Here is a 13,724-nt window from a genome sequence, read left to right on the forward strand (position 1 = left end):
GCACAGTAGGCTAACGAGATATGCCGAAGGAGCTGGCGAGGAGATGCTCCCGAGGCCCTGGGAGAGAAAGCCTGAAAGGATTGATGGGTGTGGGTCAGCAGAGGCAGTGGCACAGGGGAGGAGAAGCTGGAAGGCGATGGAGGATCCAGCCCAGAGGGCAGCGGTACCTGCGTCTGAGCCGTGGGAGGAAGATGAATTTTGCAGCGACGATTTGGACAGGCTCAAGTGGAGAGTGGGGAGAAGAGCCGATGACACTTCAAATGCACACTCGTCCCTCTGCATAAACACCCCCGTCACGTCCAGCCCGTCACCGCACGCTCGGTGGCGGTGGGAGGAGGTATCTTTTCCGGTCCTAGAGCAAGCACTTTTTCCTCCAAACACTCACCAGAGTTGGTGTTTTAAAGGAAAGGTGCCTGCCAGCAATTCAAAAATAAGTATTCAGGCCGTGCTCATGTGCCTTGGCACGTTTCCCATCACAACTGCCAAGATGTCCAAACCTGAAATGAGCAGCACAGCATCTTTAATAATTCACTGATGGATGCTTTTAAAAAATGTGTGGTTTATATTCATGCCAGCACTGCCCCTCCTTCCCCTCTTCCCCATCTCCCCTTCCTCTACTTTTCTTGCAGGTGGTCTATTTAATTTCAATTTCAAGCTGTTGCCTCCTGCTTTGGTTCAGCAAAATGACGTGTCTTGACCTATTCATTTCATGTTTCCAAAATCTTTTACATTTCCTGTCTCCTCCACTCCCCCCTCCACCTTAAAAAAAAAAAAAAATATATATATATATATATATATATATATATATTCCAACTCACAAAATGAAGAATTTCCCTGCGTCTGTAGAAAATCTGGCCTCACTTATACCTGTAAAAGCGGTTGTTTCCCTCACAGGAAATGGCTTGCTTCAGCACCTGAATTTTGTTTTGTTTTGTTTTTTTCCTGGTGAGATTTTGATGAATCTCTGCCTGATTTCTGGAAGGGATGGACAAGCTCCATGTAGGAACAGCTCAGTGAGCTGTTTGGCCTCCCGGTGCACAGGACTTCACTTTTCCCTGTTGGAGCCTCAAGTCCTCCCAATTGGGACTCAGCTGACATAGGACTTTGTGGTGGGCGAAAAACACAAGAGGAGCTGGTCCCTGTCCCCAGGAGCTTGCAAGAAGAGACCAGTGAGAGCAGGGGTTTGTTGTTATCCTGGGGACAAACGCGGGAGCAGAAACCGGGGTTTAGTCCTCCTGCCCTTAGGTGCCCAACCGCAGCCCCTGAGTCAGGACTGTAGTTTAGGATTTGTCTCCCCAAGGTCTGAATTGCGGTGTCTCAGCCATAGGTGGTTTTAGATATGTTGCATTTCAGGCTTTATTGAGCAGTGAGCCTGGGGTAACGGGCTCAACCCAGGTCCCCAGCCCAAAGAGGAAAGCCAAGCTTCACTGGTGTGCTGGGCATGGCACAGATGTTGGGGAGATGGCAGTGAGGAGCAACGCTTGCTGTCCTTTGGAGAAGCAAAGGTGTCTCCTTGGAGGAACAGACACAGGTGGGACCACCAACCCCACTCTTTCTTGAGGGACAGACGTGGCCAGGCTCCACCTCTGCTGGGAGGACAGGCTGACAGAGTTGGGGTGTTCAGCTGGAGGAGAGAAGCTCCGGGGAGACCTTATTGCGGCCTTTCCGGACTTAAAAGGGGCTGATAAGAAAGATGGGGACAGACTTTTGAGCAGGGCCTGTTGTGACAGGATAAGGGGTGTCGGTTTTAAACTAAAGGAGGGAGATTCAGTTTTGACATGAGGAAGGTTGGTCCTGAGGGTGGTGAGAGCCTGGCCCAGGTTGGCCAGAGAGGTGGTAGATGAACCATCCCTGGAGACATCCCAGGCCAGGCTGGACGGGGCTCTGAGCAACCTGAGCTGGTGAAGATGTCCCTGCTCATGGCAGTGGGGGCACTGGGGGAGCTGGGAAGGTCCCTTCAACCCAAACCATTCTGTGATTCCTGAATGTAACAGGGTTTTGCCCTCTCAGCAGGGATTTCCAGAAGACAAACACTGGGGCAGATCTTTGTATGATGTAGAGATGGTGCCGAATCCTCATAATCCCAACTGACTCTGTTCCGTTGTAAACAGGACTGTCTGTGTGGACTGAAATGATGGTATGAAAGTTTCCTTTCCTACTCTGGCAGCATGAGCTTCTACTTTGAACATCTCCAGTTTTAAGACGTTGCCCTTCATCTTTTCCATGTATATGTGCGTGCAAATGTTTGTGTTTCTATTTTTACCTGGACATATGAAGCTATTCAATTTGAATTTGCCTTTTGTGACATGAAGTGGGATTTGTTTGACACAAGTAACGTAGCAAATCACCCCCACAGATACCACTTGCCATCTGCCGCCCCAGCCCCGTCACCGTGACGTCCAGCCCCTTGGCTGCACAGACCTTGTTCTCCCCCACGTCAGACCACACAGCTCCGGTGAAACGATGCTCTGGGGAGGGCGCAGGAGGTGTTGAAGTCCCTCTATAAGCAGCGTTAAAGTTGCTACAGCTTTTCTGTGGTCTGCGGTGGCCGCGTTAGCGGTGGTGCCGGGGGCTCGGGGCGCAGGAGAGCGGGTGTACGCTGTTAGGTAGCTTAACTTTTCATTTCCTGTGTGGTTTCATATTAGGTATGGTATGTGCAACCCAGTTTAATTGATGCACAAAGCAACATTTTATGTACGTGCTGGACTTCCAGAAATAACCAGTGGTAGGATAGACACATCAGTGAAGGATTTTCAAAGCCTCCAGAGAGCCTGGCTGCCAGAAGTGGGACATTTTAATGTTTGGTGTTCGAATGAAACACGGAAGATTAATAATTTGATTTTAAATGAAATCTTCCTATTCAAAACAGTCTTGTGTTCTAAAAGAATTAAATGCACAGGGCTGAAAAAGCAAAGCAAGTGCTGCTGTATGTTCTCAGGCTCTCGGCATACCAGAGCGATGTTCCAGGAGTGACTTCTCCTGGCTCGCTCCCGTCTCCCCGTCAGCCCCATGTTTATGAGGTGCTCGGCTCCGTGATGCTCGGCTCTTGCTCCGCTACATGACAGGGCTCTGAGAGCCTTTCTCCTGGCTGCCAATTTTTCTTCAGCTTTGCATGTTAATAAATGGGAGTGTTTGAAGCTCGTAGCAGTGTGAGAACGGCATAGCGGAGCCAGCAAAATTATTTTGAAAAGAAGGAGGATTTTCTTTTTCAGGCGTATGTTCCCTGCGTACTCAAAGGGGCTTTTGAGCCAGGATGCAAAATTGCCACAGAAAGGAGTAGGAGAAGGAGAGACACGGAGTGAAACAGAGCGTGATTCAGCTGGGGTTGTTTCAGTTTGGGAAAGAGAAAGATCAGGGCTGATAACCTTTTTGGCTGCTGAGGACAGAGGGAAGCAGGAGGTAGTTTCTTCCTTTCTTCTCCAGTTGAACCTGGAAACCCATTCCCCCTCCATCATGGCCAGCGCATGCTAAAGGGTGAACTCAGAATTCAATAATTTCATCTATACTAAATTATATCCATAAATAAAATGAAACAAGGTTCATCCTACATCCTGGAGGGTACCAGCACCGCTCAGCACACTTCATGTGACTCATCCATGTAGTTGCTTGTGAGCAACCCCTGGCATCTGCTGATCCCAGCTCACACCTGGACATGGCCCTGGAGGTGGTTTATTGGCCCAGGCCACTGCCCTGGTAGGGCACACGCATGCGGGGAGACAGGGAGAGCCATCCTGGGTCACTGGCCCTATTGATTTTCATGGTACAGATGGAACTGGGAAGACCAGTTCTCTGTGGCCTTCCCCTCAAATCTGAGTGGACTCCATTGCTCATGCTTGTGGGGTTAGTGGCAAGCACAGGAGGCCCGGTTGAAGTGTGCAAGACAGGAAACTCAAGGATTAATTACAAAAATGCAGAGCTTTCTGTTCAAAAACTGCTTCAGCATCCATAACTTTGGCCAAACGTACATCAGGGGTACGTTTACCTGTAGGGCTGGGATGGTAAATCTGGCGTGTGGAGGAGATATAGAGGTTTTTCTCAACAAGATTAGATGCCTGGAAGTCAATGACTCTCCACGGTGTTGAAGCCAGAACAGACACTTCCCTTTAGGTGCTCCATTTCAGTCCATGAGCAGATATACCTGATGCATTTAGGCCGTGTCTGCAAGTGAAACGTGCTGCTGTATAAAATAAGGTGGCTGGGCTTAGCTTCTGCAGGGAGAAATGGTTTGCGTTAAGGTTGGTATTTAAATCAAACTGAGATCAGCAGCAGGTGGTGAACCCCTTGTGCTGAGCCGTGACTCCAAGGTCTTGCCTTGGTCCATCAGTGGGACAGTGATCACAGCCCTTCAGGTTAGACTAAAGTCTTCCAGTATATCTGTAGGATGATACCAGGAGAAACAGAGGTCTCCTCCACGTGTGTATCTGTATATTGGTGTAATACTGATGCTCCTGACCGTATGGGCTACAACGGAGACTGCTGGGCATGGAAGAGGACTCAACTGCATTGTGCTGGTAGTTTTCCAGGATAATGCATCTCCTAGGGACAGGGATGCTTTTTTTATGCAATTACATCACATTGAAACCACAGCTTTGGGTGTTGGAAAAAAAACCTGAACTGGTGCTTTATCCACTAAATCTCATTCTTTCTTCTAGACTAGCAAATGGTGTGGAAATCTCGGAAATCCCATTAAAATAAGAAGTATGAATTTTATTACTGTAATGTGACAAGTTGCGTGACTCAGTATTTCCCCTCAAATCATCCATCCTTCCCCCATAGAAACCAAGAAATGAATCCATCTTCTTATTCATTAGCCTTAAACAAGGCTGTGGCAAAAACAAGAGCGATAAGATCAAACACATATGCTACGTGGGTACTTTTGCAGATAGCTTGACTTACAGTAGACACAACATCTTAATTAAGGTCCATTCTCAAGGCATTTTCCCCTCCATCTGCTGGGCAGAAATCGCTGTGAAGCCTGCAGGAGTTCATTCTCTGTCAAGCAGAGGGTCTTGCCACAAAACAAGCTTTTGAGAAGTCCTTAGTATGACTCATAGACTTAAGGAAGTGTTGTCTAGACGAGCCCCCAGGTTTTGAAGCCGCAGGTCTGAGTGGGAGAAGCGAGAGAAGCCAAGCAGCGTCAGCAGGAGGGATGGCCGGTGAGCTGCGGGGTGTCTGCAAGCACTGGGTCGCCCTGCTGCTCACGTCGTGGTTCCTTCAAGAGGAAATGCTCACACTCTGCTGGGAGGTAACACCTTCTTGTACGTGCTGCCTGATCAGAAGGATGCTGGGATGGTGGCTAAATAGCTGGAGCGGTTGTTCTTGGTGGGTTTTGATTGACTCGGTGTCATTCTTCAGCCGTTCATGTCATCCATCCCTATCTCACCTATTCCCAGACGCGCTCTGGGCAGCACCAGCGCTGCCGGGGGGTCAATGTTTGCTTTGGCACTGTGGTACAAGGCATCCAGGGCTTTCAAATTCACTCTCTGTCTGAAATGGGGCCCAGAAGCCCATGCACAATCACTGCAGGTTAAGGAGCAGTAGGATTATTAACTTGTAGGTAAGATGTTTTTATAATAGTCATTTCAAAACCAAACCAACAAGAACAACAACAAAACCAATCCAACCAACCAACCAAAAAACCCCTATCCCTTTTAGTATATAGAGGAAATGAACCAAACTAAACCAACAAGAACAACAACAAAACCAAACTAACCAAACAAAAAACCCCTATTCCTTTTAGTTTATAGAGCAAATGAATTGAGTTTTACACCCTTTCATATTCTGGTTTCAGAGTTGGGGTCAATGAAATAAAAACACCATCAGTATTTGGATGATTAAGGGTAGGAAAAGCTCAACTCTCATATTTATGGGGTTGCTGGCCCATGAGAGAGAAGAGACAAGAGTCATGGGTGTATCTACCCAAGGAAGTGACTAACAAAAGGAACAGCTGGACCGGGTCAGAAAATAGCTTGGCATTTGCAAAATATGGGCTAAACAATGCCTGCTTGGCAGAAAAAAACAAGGTTAGATTGCCTTTGGACTAGTTATACCATTCCTCAGTCAGCAGCATGCATTTGTTGATGTTTAAAGGTGGTTAAATATCAGATAAAAGGATCGTGAAGCTGAGCCTGTGTTGATGGTGCAGGTTTAGGCCTAGATTTCCAGCACCTTTGTGTTTCAGGTAGCTTTTCAGATGGGGCTGGACACCGGGAAATCTTTTAGTGCGCACAGTGAAAAACAAACTAATCAAAGCTTTGAAGTCACAGCTGGTGTTTCCTGCCTCCAAACTGCCCGGTTTTGTTGGGGAATGGCTTTTCTTTCATAAACTCCCAATTGTAGTCAACTGAATGGAATTCTGCGATTTTATTTGGCTGAGTTTCCAAGCCAAGTCAACCGCTTTGTTCTGAAGAGCTGGAAAACTACTTGATGCAGCTCAGAATTGCCTTCTAGGTGTCGTCTCGCTGCAGAGGATCCTTTTTCCTTCTGCGGAGGCGCAGACAGATGTATTTCTGGGTTAACAAAAAATCATTTGAAATCTTCGGCACAGTCACAAAAGAATGTCGGTAAAGCAATTACAGCTCCTGGGCCAAGGACCTTTTGCTGCCAAATGCCTGCTAGTTTGAAAAACTTTGATGTTTTCAGAGAGAGATCCACTAGGATATCTTTCAATATGAATGATTTTGTGCTATTAGGATATTATAAAGGAGTACCTGGTGTGGAGAAGTAATTACACGTGTCTTGAGTATGCAACTATTTCAAGGTTAAAGAGTCCACAGTGGTCACCTAACTTTAGTCAGATTTATATTCTTGTGAAATTCATCTGACTTTAATTATTTTGTATATTACTCTTAAAAAGGGAATATATTGTCCTTCCATTCTTCCCCGCATCCATCAATCTAATCTAATCTAATCTAGACTAAACTAAAATAATGAAGACAGACAACCCTTCAGAGCCAAACACAATTAACTCGCCCGCAGCCGAAATGAAATCCTTTTTATTTTTCATTTTGAATTTCCCCGTTGAGTTGGATGAGGCCTAAATTTTAGCCACCACTTTAGTAGAAACAGCCTGTCAGCTAGTGCAAAGTACAGCACGAATACCTGAGTGTAAATAGGAGACATGATGCTACTTCTTCCAAGTTAAATACAAAATATCTCAAAATTTGATGCCAGTGCCTACCTTTAACTCTGGCTCTCCTCAGGCATTTGTTATTAATGTTAGATATCCTAACAGAAAACTCTCAATAGATAATTTGTGTTAGTTTTCATTCATCCTGCTATTTGGTATTATTGGAGAATGTGCCCATGGGGCTGGACGCACAAAGTGCTGAAACAGCCGCAGGGAGAACGTGTGGGTCTCAGGGCTTGTCTAGCGTGAAAAGCAGCAGTTTAATATTCTGTGCAGAAGCTTTTATTGTGTTCAGAAAATCATTTTCAGGTTATCTGCTGTCATTTTGGAAAAGGTTTAAGCTAAAAGTTGAAGCGAAAGGTTTAAGCTAAAGTACACAACACATGTCCCCAAGCCACCGTGCTGTTTTGTTGGCTCACTTGTGTAGGTGTGAATCTTACTGGTATGATGCACAAACCTGAGCTGGAAAGACAATCAAGGCCCCAGTTATCTGAGGCAAACAACCCTTCGAGTGGAAGAGAAGACAGAGGTTAACTCACCTTGCTGCTTGAGCAAGGGTGAATCCTCAGAGGGCCTGTCAAGGTGGACAACAATTTCTGGAGCATCCCTCTCTGGACCAGAAAAGTCACTTGGGATATCTGCTCTCCTGACCCAGGTACCCCGTTACTCTAAATGAGGTGGGATTAGGGTTTAGTCTGTGTTCACAGCAGCAAACCCATTCACAGTTGTCTCACAGTTCAGCCAGGGAGGAATCACAGAATGGTTTGGGTTGAAGGGACCTTCCCAGCTCCCCCAGTGCCCCCCCTGCCATGAGCAGGGACATCTTCACCAGCTCAGGTTGCTCAGAGCCCCGTCCAGCCTGGCCTGGGATGTCTCCAGGGATGGTTCATCCACCACCTCTCTGGCCAACCTGGGCCAGGCTCTCACCACCCTCAGGACCAACAATTCCTTCCTCATGTCCAGCCTGAATCTCCCTCCTGTAGTTTAAAACCATCACCCCTTGTCCTATCACAACAGGCCCTGCTCAAAAGTCTGTCCCCATCTTATAGGCAAGAAAGGCACCAAGGAGAGGGGTGTGAGGACGATTTTATTATTCATTTTCCAGCCATCAGTGCAAGGAGGTCTTGCTTTAGGGTGGTCCTATATGTATAGAATAATAATGGGATGCTATGTATATGTTTAAGTTATAGGGCTTCCAGGACATTCTACCTTGTGTGTGGGTGTCCCATGCACTTCGGACATGGTGCCATGGGAGGGGAGCAGAAAAGCACCCTGCACTGCTGCACAGGTGAAAAAATACGTGCTGGACTTGCACATATTAGGGTAAATGTACCCAGTTTAGAGGGGCTGTCCCAGATTTGTATGAATGGAGCAGTTTGCAGTCCCCTGCTGAGTACTTAATGGGAGATCTCCCCGTGGAAGGTGGGAGATGAGGGATGGGAGAAAACCCCATCTTTTTTCAGATCTCTGGGGAAAAAGCCTGTGAACTCTGCCTATGTTGTGAACTCTGTGAACTCCAAAATCAGTTGAGAGAGTTTCAGGAGCCCTCGAACTCCCGCGGGCTTGGCCGTGCCCGGTGGAAATCCCTCAGTTTCTTGTCATCCCCTTTTTGTTACTTTTGCTCTCTTTTATTAGCAGGGAAGCACAGCTGTACAATCTCTCCCATCTCAGTGTAATTGCATTAGACACTTGGAGGCCGTCAGATTGCCATTCAAGCTGGTATATAATGAATTTACTTGACATGCAGAGGTCCTTATGTCACAAAAGGTTTTCTCATTATATCTGAGCTTTTTCTTGTTTATGAAGAGTCTCCAAACCCTCAGCCTCTCCCCACTCACACAGTGGGAGAAGTGCTGCAGAAAGCTGCCTTTTAGTGCTATACCCATCAGAAAAGGCCCACCTGGCTGTAACTTTTAACAGGTTTTATGTGCAGCTTGCAGGGAACGATCCAGCTCTAAATGTCTGCCGTCAAGAGTCAGCACTGGGAGATATCATGGACAGGGCTGACTGTTTATACCTGGTAGCGTAATGTTCTCCCCAAGGTATGCTGGGACACCTGGGAATTTTACCTCTCCTTCCCAGTAAGATTAACAATATTTGCAGCCGCGGGTGCACCCTTGTCCTCATTGAAGGCAGCAGTTGGTCCCATTAACTGGTCTTGACAAATCCTTTAACACAGGATCGTGTAGTGGAATGTTCCTGCTCGGTCCTTTCTGGGTCTTGGACTTGGAGATAGGAAAAGGAGTGATGGTTTTAAACTAAAGGAGGGAGATTCAGGCTGGACATGAGGAGGAAATTGTTGGCCCTGAGGGTGGTGAGAGCCTGGCCCAGGTTGGCCAGAGAGGTGGTGGATGAACCATCCCTGGAGACATCCCAGGCCAGGCTGGACGGGGCTCTGAGCAACCTGAGCTGGTGAAGATGTCCCTGCTCATGGCAGGGGGGGCACTGGGGGAGCTGGGAAGGTCCCTTCAACACAAACCATTCTGTGATTCTGTGGTTCCAGATGACTTGACCAGTTCAGCACATGACACAGGCTGCAAGTGGCTCCTCAGTGGGCAATAGTCTCAAAGCCTTCATCCTTCAGCAAAGTGGGAGTGGGGATTTGATATCACGGCAATATGCAAAGTTGTGCAAAACCCCACAGGAAAGCCACAGAAAGGTTACACTTACGCGATTTTCCATCTGCTTTGGTCCCATTACCCTTGCGAATATGCAGGACCAAACTCTCCGGACTCTGCACCCCAGCTGCAGCAACGGGGTCAGCCAGGACCCCCGTAAGAGCATGTTGAGCTGCCACTGCAAGGGGTTAACTGCAGGCTCTGCCAGTCTTCACAAGTGTCCCCTTAAAACCAATCCCCCAAACCCTCCTCTCTGCAGAAAAGGTTTTGCAGCCCGGCTTTTAGCAGCCCCCTAGGGTACAGGGTCTGCCTGCCCACCCTTGGTGGGGAAAGCCCTGGTTCCCTTGATTAGCCTGTATCCGCGGCTGAGCCGGGGTCACCGCAGCACCTCGCTAATAATTCCTGCCCATTGTCCCTGGGCTTTTTGGGAGCGACGTGATATTGTTGCTCCTCCGTGATGCTGGGGGCTCCGGCCGGCTCCTCTCTCCAGCGAGGGCCGGGGTGGGAGTGATGTCTCACATGAATGAGATAAGAGAAGACAAAGCAAATGGGGAAGAAAGGAAGCTTGTAGCTTTTCAAGTTCAATGAGGCTTACCAGGCTTTCGGGGGCCTCTTCAAATCAGAGGCCGAGTTAAAAGAACATGCAGAATTCAAAGCCTGTCCTTTTCCAGGCCCTCTGCCGGCTTTGAAAATCCTCCCAATTCATGTTTACTCTTGTTTCTCCCCCCCCCGCCATCCCCTCTGTCCTACCTTCCCTACACAGCCGCAGTCCCAACCCTTCTCCCCGTGCACATCTTCCCCCCCCAAATCTGCTCAAGCAGCGATGCCCAACTGCAGGAGCAGGTGGGGTGGCTGTTTCCATGCCCCCGGATCCTGAATGTGGGATGTATGCAAATGGCAGCGGATGGTGGGCAACATCAGACAAGGATACAATGGACCCCCTTAATCCCTCGTTGCCCAGAGCTGTCTCTCACCCCAGTGAAACACAGCAGCAGAATGGGGTATAAACAGTTCCTCTCGCATAGCGAACATTAAAGTGTTTCTTTCGCTGGCAGACACACACTTTGGAAAGTGGCTGTGATGGGGAGCACAATGGCTGGGTGCTTTCATCCCGGGAATTACAGCGTGAGCCACCACTTTCTTCAAGGAATGAAGGGCTGCGGGCAGGGGGACCTAGAAGGACGTAATGGGATTCAACCCCCGTTTATGCCGCTTTAGAAAACGGTACCGTGACTTGCAAAAGGAGGTCAGTGCACCTGAGACACTTTCATAGCTAAGGGCCCTGCAGTAAGTGGTGTTACGTGCTGTAAAACTGGCTTGGGTGGGATCCGTGTCTGGCTGTTCAGAGGGTGCAACAGGATGAGAAGTTGGCCACATGTCTCAACTCGCCCTCATCTCCTGAGCAGGCACAAGGCTTTATTGTTAATGACACCACTCCTTTGCAAGTCTCTAATGATGGGCCCTCAAAGGTGGGCAGGTGGGTGCAAAGGACGTTGGCCCATTTGCTGCTCCACGGTCTCTGCTGGTGGAGCGTCTTCTCCTGCCCACCCGTATTCCTGGGCAGGATGCAGACAGCTCACATTCACCCCACCGCTCTGTCCTGGTGGGAGCTCTGACCGTGGATTTCTGAGGAAGGGCAGTTGAAGACCTGTAAGAATGGAGATTGTCCATGTAGGTGATGAGAAGCTCGTCTGCATGGGTCAGTTTTCAGGCTATTGCAACCTGATGTGGAACTTGAATCCTGATCAGTTTTGCCTCTCCTGGGGTTGGAAAGGCAGTCGAGGTGCTAACCATGAGCTCTTTATAGCACTCACACAGTCCTAGGCACAGATCTATAATTACCACCTCCTCTCCTCAACCAGCCTTATGAAAAGGAGAAGGAAGAGATATCTAAACCCACATCTGATAGTCTGCCCGCTGCCACCCAGCCAGGTGTGAGACACGCTGGGAAATCCTCCTGCAGGTTTTCGCTCCTCTGCTGTGCACAGGTGACATGGGGGATGTCCCCTGTGGACACAAACCTCAGCACTGGGTGGAGCAAAGGGAGCATCAAGCTCTAAGACTAAAGCCCAGCTGGTTAGTAGTACCTTGAGAAAGATGTATGAATTTTGCTGCATACCTGGCGGAGACCCCAAACAGAAAACGAGTTGCCACGTTTTGTTTTGTTTTGCAAACAGGACTGTAAAAATATATGTTGAGCACTGTGCCTAGAAAGCCCTCGCTGAATGACAGGGAAAATTTGCGTGCCAACTAATGGCACTTTTTAGGACATTGTCAACAGTCAGCAACTGCAGTTTCTGTCCCTTCACAGCCATGCAAATGGGCTGAAGGGGTTGATGAAGGGGTGGGGGGAGAGCGACGTGACAATCACAGCGAGTCACCAAAGCGCAGGGAGCGAAGCCGCCGTAGGTGAATGCAGCAAAGCTCCGTCTTGTTTGCCGGCGCTGTGTAGCCCCATTGAGCGCGGGGAGGTTTCTGCCGCTCGGTAACACAGAGGTGGATTGTGCCTCGTGGTCTCAGTTGTCAGCAATCAGCAGGGAGATGACAGATCAGGACCAGCTCCTCAGCTGACATGAGTTGCAAAAGTGTCACTGACCTTGTGTGGCCCTTTGTCACTATTGTCTCAGCTGCTCTGAAAAGAAACCCTTGGTCTTGTTCTTCTCCTCCGGGCTGGGAAAGTGATTATTATTATGTCCTGGCCTTTGGTTGATGAAAATATGTGCAGCTTTTGTCACATGTTTCTCTATCCTGAGTGCATTCCCCCCATGCCTCCATTTGCTATTCACAGTTTGTGTGAATCTGGTGCTGATTAAACTGGCAGAAACTGGAGAGAGAGGGCAGGCAGGGAGCCACGTACACCCCAGCCCTGCCGTGCAGATCCTGGCCTTGAGCCCCTTGGGGTTCTATCAATGCACCCCACATCTGACCCACAGCACAGCTCTGCCCCCCAGACATGTGCCAGTCCTGTGTGCTCCCACCCACAGCCCCTGCAGCTCCAGCAGCCTCTCCCAAGTGGCCTTTTGCTGCCAGGTGAAACACGGGGAGAGGGTTTAAAGGGGACAAATGTTGGGAAGGGATAACAAAGCTCAGCAAACCCATTTCCATGAGATGCTGAATCCCTGTCCCAGGATAGGATAGGATGGGATGTGATAGGATGCGATAGGATTTGTGTATTTTTATCTGTTTATATCTTGCACCACCTGTTAGCCATTTCTCCACTACAAAGAAGAGGAGAAGGCTCCAGGGAGACCTTATTGCAGCTTTTACAGACTTAAAAGAGGCCAATAAGAAAGATGGGGACAGACTTTTTAGCAGGGCCTGTTGCAATAGGACAAAGGATGATGGTTTTAAACTAAAGGAGGGAGATTCAGGCTGGACATGAGGAAGGAATTGTTGGCCCTGAGGGTGGTGAGAGCCTGGCCCAGGTTGGCCAGAGAGGTGGTGGATGAACCATCCCTGGAGACATCCCAGGCCAGGCTGGACGGGGCTCTGAGCAACCTGAGCTGCTGAAGATGTCCCTGCTCATGGCAGGGGGGGCACTGGGGGAGCTGGGAAGGGCCCTTCAACCCAAAATATTCTGTGATTCTATGAAAGTGAGTGTGAAAGGTGGTTTAAAAACTCGCCCTCCTGATTTTGCAGTGTGTCACGTCTGCCCTGCGTTGCCATTGCAGCGGTGCCACTCACTGCCCAGGACACAGGCCAGTGGTGAACTGGTCCTGAGGGGTTCAGGCCTGTGGGCGCCAAGATGTGACTGGAATCAGCCGCGCGCAGCCCTGTGTTGGCAGGACACACGCCGGCTGCCTGTGCAGGGAATAACAAAACTCAGTAACACAAACCAGGAGTGTTACCAAACCTGTCCCCAGCTGCGGGACTTTTTACAATCACTCTGAAACTAATAGTCATGTAAAGGAACCCAGATGAAAAGTCCTCCCTGGTGCAGGCAGCATTTCTAGGCTGATAGAGGTGAGAGACATTGC

The 13,724-nt window shown here is 48.9% G+C and overlaps 1 long non-coding RNA gene across 1 annotated transcript in view; it reads left to right on the forward strand.

Moving 5' to 3' along the window:
- LOC110359332 (uncharacterized) overlaps nucleotides 1-13,724 on the forward strand; it is a 51,491-nt gene that overhangs the window by 26,880 nt on the left and 10,887 nt on the right. The gene's annotated exons all lie outside the window — the stretch shown is intronic.

The sequence above is a fragment of the Columba livia genome, chromosome 18 (assembly GCF_036013475.1).
Source record: "Columba livia isolate bColLiv1 breed racing homer chromosome 18, bColLiv1.pat.W.v2, whole genome shotgun sequence".
Taxonomy (NCBI): Eukaryota; Metazoa; Chordata; class Aves; order Columbiformes; family Columbidae; genus Columba; species Columba livia.